The sequence below is a fragment of the Myotis yumanensis genome, unplaced genomic scaffold (genome assembly GCF_028538775.1).
Source record: "Myotis yumanensis isolate MYYU_CA2020_CCGP unplaced genomic scaffold, mMyoYum1.0.hap1 SCAF_2, whole genome shotgun sequence".
Classification (NCBI taxonomy): domain Eukaryota; kingdom Metazoa; phylum Chordata; class Mammalia; order Chiroptera; family Vespertilionidae; genus Myotis; species Myotis yumanensis.
The window spans coordinates 135,454,159-135,460,687 of NW_027223753.1; the positions used below are offsets into that span (position 1 = coordinate 135,454,159).

Genomic DNA, 6,529 nt, shown 5'->3' on the forward strand with positions numbered 1-6,529 from the left:
GGGTCTCTTGACCACAGACAGGGTTTCTATCAAACTAAAGAGAACATGTAGTCCTCAGTTGTGTTTCAGCTCCAGGCCCATAAAAATGCTGAAACCAGATGCGGCTACGCTATGGCTGGCATCAGGATAAATGGCACTAATCAACTACCCGCTACCTTATCACTGGCCAATCAGTAGAGGCCACAACCACAACCCTAACTTTCTTAGTCACCATGATTAATAATTTTCCCACATATAGCCATGCCCTGAAAGCCATCACAGAACAATGTCTTTGAGCATTAGATCACTTGTTTCCAGGAATGGGCCACTTTCTAAAAACAAACCCTTACTTTTTTTCTTGCAAACTCCTATTCATGTCTTACTGGGTTTTGATGTCTGCAGGCAAACAGACTCCTTTATCTGGTAGCACAGTTGCAAAGTGGGGCACTTGTGGAACAGTTCTACTTTGTGTGTGTACCTGCTGAGAATAGTGGAGCCCTAATCACCCTGGTCCTGGCTTCTAAAGTTGTTGTTAAGCCAAGAGAGGACTTAGGGCTCTGCTTGCTCAGCTCCCAGAGCAGGGGTGTCACTCAGAGAGGTTTCCCCGTTGTCCCTATTTCTAGCTACTGAGATCTGGTTCAAGACTATGCTTGAAGGGAGAAACAGAGCAAAAAACATAAAAACTCCTAATCTCTTCCAAAGAAACTGACTTTGTTTGAAACAGAGAGTGAAGAAGTTAAAGCCTAAAGGTACTCTTAAGGATAATGGCAGTGATTTATACTGAAAAGCAATTGGTAGGAGATTCAAGAAATGGGCTAAACTGTAGGTGGGCCAGGTTTCAGAATGTATTTCAGGAAATAAGACAGATGGGAAGAACCCTTTTGGGGTCAGAACAAAAAATCAAGCACTGACCTCAAAAGCTATCCCTCCAAAGAACCTAGATTTTTATTGGATTAGTATGTGGAGCAATTTATGCCCCAGGGCATTGTCAAAAACAATATAGCAATCAGCTGGCAATTAGTAGAGTTTAAAATCTAAGAATAGCCAGCAAAAAAAAAAAACAACAACAACAAACAAAACAAAAACAAAAACAAATTCTTCTCAATGCAGCTTTCTTTCCATGGTGACTGTTGGCATACCCATCCCTACATCAGTGGCTAAACATTGTGTGTGGTGGGGACTGGGGTTTGGGGGCTGGGATAGATTTCACCAAAATAATTTAGTGAGTCACTAACAAATAGAAAGGCATATAAGGAAGTCCAGATGTATCAGATTTATAAGAAAAAGACTTGAAAGTATTAATTAAGAACATTAACATACACATATGCACATAATGGGACCACCAGAAGGAGAGGCCAGAGCAGGGGCGGGGGAAAAACAAACAAACAAAAAAAAACTGGAAGAAATCATGACTGAAAAATCCCCAGATTTGGTGAAAACTTATACATCTAGGAAGCTCAACAAATTCCACATAGGATAAATAAAAAGGGACCAACTAATAAATATATCATAGGAAAAAACCCAGAAGTTAGACAAGAATAAAATCTTGAAAACATTTACAAATAATTTATTCTCACCTTCAAAAGATCACAGGACTAAGAGTCAAACGTTCAAATTCAATTCTGCACCTCATAATAGCTAGATAAGTTTTATCAATTACCATCTTTGAATTCTAGTTTCCTCACCTATAAAGCAAAATTAATATTTCTAACAAACAAAATTGTTCTTAGACTCATATGTAATTCCACACCTTTTGAAAAGATTGTGAAATCTAAAAAAAAAAAAAAAGCAATCATAACAGAAACAGAGAATATTTTAATGGTTTGCCAGATGGGAGGAGGGTTGGTGGGGGATTGGGTGAAAAAAGTGAAGGAATTAAGTAGTACAAATTAGTAGTTATGTTGGCAGCCGGCTCCAGGTGTTAGATCTTAGTTTAGCAGCCTCTGTACTTGAGTTCTGGCTAAGAAAGAATTCAGAGGCAAGACTCAAACTATAAAATAAATTTTATTTAGAAAGTCACAGAGGTAAAAGAATTGAGCTATAGGAGAAATCGGCTCAGGAAACAAGTTACAGAGGTGAAAGAAGGGCCCTTGGAGCTTAGGAGGGAGAGAGACACAAAAGTGGGAGGAAAGGCACAGGTGTGCTCCAGAAAATGGAGAGAGAGAGAGAGAATGCTAGGTTCCCTATCAATTAGGCTTTTATCTGGAATTCTTGGGGGGTGGGGGGGGGGGGGGAGTCTAAATAGAATATTCATCTGCTTTCCAGATGTGACCCCTAAGGGTCTTGGTCTCCACTGATTGGCTGGCACCAGGACAGGGGGTCATTAGTCAATGCAGCTAGTCCTGATGTTAGTCATGGCATTGTTCCATCTGATTTTGCTGCTTCTCTGGACATGGAGCTGAAACATAGCTAAGGCCTAGATGTTTAATGCTTAAGGGAATGGTCCTGTAAGGGCTTGTACTTTGGCCTGTACCTAGGCACCCAGGGCTCTCCTCTTTGCCACTGGAATATCCTTCCTACTCTCCTCATGCCTATCTAACTACCAGTACAGTTACAGAATAATCATAGGGATGTAAAGTACAAAATAGGAAATATAGTCAATAATATTGTAATAACTATGTCAGATGGGTATTAGATTTGCCGGGGTGATCACTTTACTAAGTCATAGAAGTTTACTAAGTTAAATAATGTCTAATCACTGGGTTGTGCACCTGAAATTAATATAATACAAAAGGCCCGGTGCACAAAAATTTGTGCACTCGCGGGGGAGGGGGCGTCCTGCAGCCCAGCCTGTGCCCTCTCGCAATCTGACCCCTCAGGAGATAATGACCTGCTGGCTTAGGCCTGATCCCGGGTGGCAGAGGGCAAGCCCAATCCCTAGGTGCAGCCCCTGGTCGGGCTCAGGGCATTGCTGATTGGGGAGATGGGGCACTGCCCCATGTCATGCACAGAGCAGGGAGGATCCGGAGGTTGCGATGCAACCCCTAGTCATGCTCAGGGTACAGCCGATTGAGGGGTTGGGGCACCGCCCCCTGTCACACTCAAGGCAGGGTCGATGGGGAGGTTGCGGCGCCACCCCCTGTCATGCACAGAGCAGGGCCCATCAGGGGGGTTGGGGCTCCATACCCTGTCACGCACAGAGCAGGGTCGATCAAGGGGTTGGGGAGCTCCCCCCTATCATGCACAGAGCAGGGCCCATCAGGGGGTTGAGGACTTCCCCCCTGTCTTGCATAGAGCAGGGCTGATTAGGGAGTTTAGGAGCTCCCCCATGTCACTCACAGAGTAGGGCCGATAGGGGAGTTAGGGCACCGCCCCCTGTCACACACAGAGCAGGGCGGATCAGGGGTTTGGGGCGTCCCACCCTGTCACACACAGAGCCACAGGGTGATCAGGGGGTTGGGAAGCTCCCCCCTGTCACGCACAGAGCAGGGCTGATCAAGGGGTTGAGAAGCTCCCCCATGTCACTCACAGAGTAGGGCCGATAGGGGAGTTGGGACACCGCACCCTGTCACACACAGGGAGAAAAGGGGTTTGGTGAGCTCCCCCCTATCAGGCACAGAGCAGGGCTGATCAGGGGGGTGGGGCCCTGCCCCCTGTCACACACAGAGCTGCAGGGCGATCAGGGGGTTTGGGCGCTGCCCCCTGTCATGCTGATCCTGGTGCCAGGAGGCCTCACGGCTCCACTGATCCTGGTGCGGGGAGGCATATTACCCTTTTACTATATAGGATAGAGGCCCGGTGCACAGGTGGGGGCCAGCTGGTTTGTCCTGAAGGATGTCCTGGATCAGGGTGGGGGTCCCGCTTGGGTGCCTGGCCAGCCTGGGTGAGGGGCTGATGGCTGTTTGCATCTGGTCACACACCCTTCAGGGTGGGTGTCCCCACTGGAGTGCCTAGCCAGTCTGGGTGAGGCGCTGAGGGATGTTTTCAGGCTGGCAGGTGACTGAAGCTCCCAACCTGTCCTTTTTTTCTTTTTTTTTTAATTCTGGGCCAGCTTTAGCTCTGAAGCTTGGCTCCAGCTCTGAGGCCTTGGCTGCTGAAAGCAGGTATCTGGTTTGCTTGGGTTCTATAATCAAAACACTGTTTCAAATCCAGCTCTGAGATCCCGGCTGGCTGAAAGCAGGTTTCTGGGGTTTTGTTTAGCTTCTATATTTGTAACAATGTTTCAAACTGCAAGCTCAGAGGCTGGCAGTGGCAAGCGGGGAACGTTGACTTCCTCCGTCACTGAAGCAAGCAAGCCTCCTGTAGGCTTCAAGCTGCCTGGCTGCCGGCCACCATCTTGGCCTGCAGTTAATTTGCATATCGCCCTGATTAGCCAATGGGAAGGGTAGTGGAGACGGCTAATTACCACGTTTCTCTTTTATTAGATAGGATTGTGTATCAGCCCAGCCAGTGTGGCTCAGTGCTTGAGTGTTGTCCCAGGAACCAAGAGGTCCCCGGTTCAATTCCCAGTTAAGGCACATGCCCAGGTTGAAGGTTCGATCCCCAGTAGAAGGTGTGTAGGAGGCAGACAATCGATATTTGTCTGTCATTGATGTTTTTGTCTCTCTATCCCTTTCCTTTCCTCTCTCTCTCTAAAATCAATGAAAACATGTGAAAATATATTGTATATCAACTGTTTGCAAAAAATGTTTAAAGTAAAAAATAAATGAATGTCCTAACAAATATAAAATGTTTTTAAAATAATTTGAAGGAAGATACTTTAGAAGCTTGAACTAAGCATCTGGACCAAATATGCTAGTTCACTCTTTGCTTTGCTTCATAAACCCAGCTTAATCCAAACTGGCAGGAATGAAGAAGGCCATTTTTTTGTGTATTGAAAAAGCTATTATTTATTTCAAAAAGATATAATTTTTATATCACTGCAGGCAAACAAAATACATTAGTGACATTTGAATAAACACTAGATCAGTATGCTTTAAATCAAGTGTTGTAGGATTTTTTGAGAATTTTATTATTACCAAAGCAGTTATAAAATATGTCAGGGGCTTCTAAGAAGTTGTGCTTATATTCATGTTGATCAATTTCTCTAGAAGAGAAGCATTTATCTAATGATTTTTATATAAAACTAGTGAGAAAAATAAACAGTATTTTGGTGTTCACTTTGCAGCACATGTACTGAAATCGGAACTATACAGAGATTAGCACAGCCCCTGAACAAGGATGACATGCAAATTCATGAAGCGTTCTGTATTTTAAAAATAAAAAGAAACAGTATTTTGAATGAATATACTTTATATTGATAATGCTTTGATATTATCTTGATATTATCTAAAATAATGACTTGCTATTAACATAAGATATATATTAATGTACATATATATCACATATAGATGAAAATTTGTGAGAGAAGTGAGATCCTCGAGGAAGACATTGATTCATGATAATGAACTAGGTTTTCCACCATAGAAATTGGTGGAAATAATATTTCTGTTTCTGCAAAATAGCCAAATGCTTACAGAGATGGTTTTAATTTTGGTAGGACCAAAAATAGTTTTAATATTTGGTAGTTCCTGATAAAAGTGTACCAGATAGAAATGCTTGTGAATAAAAGTAACAATGAGTTAAACAAGGTGGGGAGGGTAGGATATTTTTCTCACATAAAAAGAAATTTGAAGGTAAGTTGTTCTAAGCATGTATAGCCTCTTAACAATATCATCAAGATTCTATGTTTTTTTCTCTGTCTTCTTCAATATCTTATTTTCCCCTGATTGCAAGAAGACTTCAGATCCTAGTATGATATCTGATTGAGACATTCAGAAGCAGGAATGGAGTGAGGTCAGAAGCCAATGAGACTTTTATCTCATTTATCCAAAGGGAGTAAGAAAAGTATACATAAAATTCTCAAGCTGACTTCCCCTCACATTTTCGTCTAATCTGCCAGAAATGGAACTATGGACAACCTTAGCTGCAACTCACATGAGAATATATTTAGCTTTATGTTTTTGCTTTAATATTTCAAAATTAGAACCTGAGAAAGATGTTAGGAATAGTTAGCTTTTGGATTATCCGACCAACAACAACTAACAAAAGTACTATGAGAGAAAAAACTATTGGGATATATATATATATATATAATACGTTTTATTTTTGTTTGCTTTTTCTCAATTTGAAATTTTAATTATTTAAATTGGTTTTCTCACCGGAATGCATGTAGCATATTTTACACTTCTCAAACTCAGTGAGTCTTCTTAATATTTTGAATCCTGTCACTTCAAATTTGCCTGATCCGAGTGCACACAAATGCTGCCATCCCGCACCTGGCTTGTCACAGTGTCCCCCAATGGGGTGATGTCTCTGCCGTTTGACGGAGGACGTCCCCAAAACCTGTGGACACTCTTCGGAGCACTTTGATGATGCGCAGCACACAGATCCTCACTCGGAGCCTGGACCAGAGCCAGGGTTTGGGACAGAACAGAAACAGGCTGAGACTAGAGCAGGAGTAAATCCTGATGGAAATTTATGCTTAGTCTTTGTTCTCTGTCCCATGTGCTGAAATGAAGCGGGTGTTCTGTTGCTTTAGGATTCAGACTAAGTAGGCATTGCATGATTG

The 6,529-nt window shown here is 42.9% G+C and overlaps 1 non-coding gene across 1 annotated transcript; it reads left to right on the top strand.

Annotated features, from left to right (window-relative positions):
* The first annotated feature begins 5,071 nt into the window (after positions 1–5,071).
* On the top strand, positions 5,072–5,174 carry LOC139004569 (U6 spliceosomal RNA). Its single transcript, XR_011470443.1, has one exon. It is a non-coding gene; the product is annotated as a U6 spliceosomal RNA (small nuclear RNA).
* Positions 5,175–6,529: the final 1,355 nt, after the last annotated feature.